Source organism: Pimephales promelas, chromosome 2 (assembly GCF_988280905.1).
Source record: "Pimephales promelas chromosome 2, fPimPro1.hap1.1, whole genome shotgun sequence".
Classification (NCBI taxonomy): Eukaryota; Metazoa; Chordata; class Actinopteri; order Cypriniformes; family Leuciscidae; genus Pimephales; species Pimephales promelas.
Genome location: NC_142770.1, coordinates 51,677,830 through 51,678,096, shown reverse-complemented (window position 1 = coordinate 51,678,096; position 267 = coordinate 51,677,830).

Sequence of the window (267 nt, the reverse complement as noted above, 5' to 3'; positions counted from 1 at the left end):
TATCTTATTTTATTTTTTCAATTTTTCGGGATGCACCGGGTAGAAGTTCAAACTTCAACCGCCGCGGGGGTCCCTGGCCAGAGCTCTGGTTCTCCGAGTCGGGCAGGAGGTGGTCCAGGCGGGTGCCCCCTGGTCCCCCCGACGTGTTAGGGGGCGAGCGGTGGGTCTCCCCCAAGCCCAAAGCCCCGGTTCCCAGAGTCGGGTAAACTGCGGGAGTAACTTTGACTCTCTTAAGGTAGGCAGGAACCGGTGTGAGTGGTGTGGAAA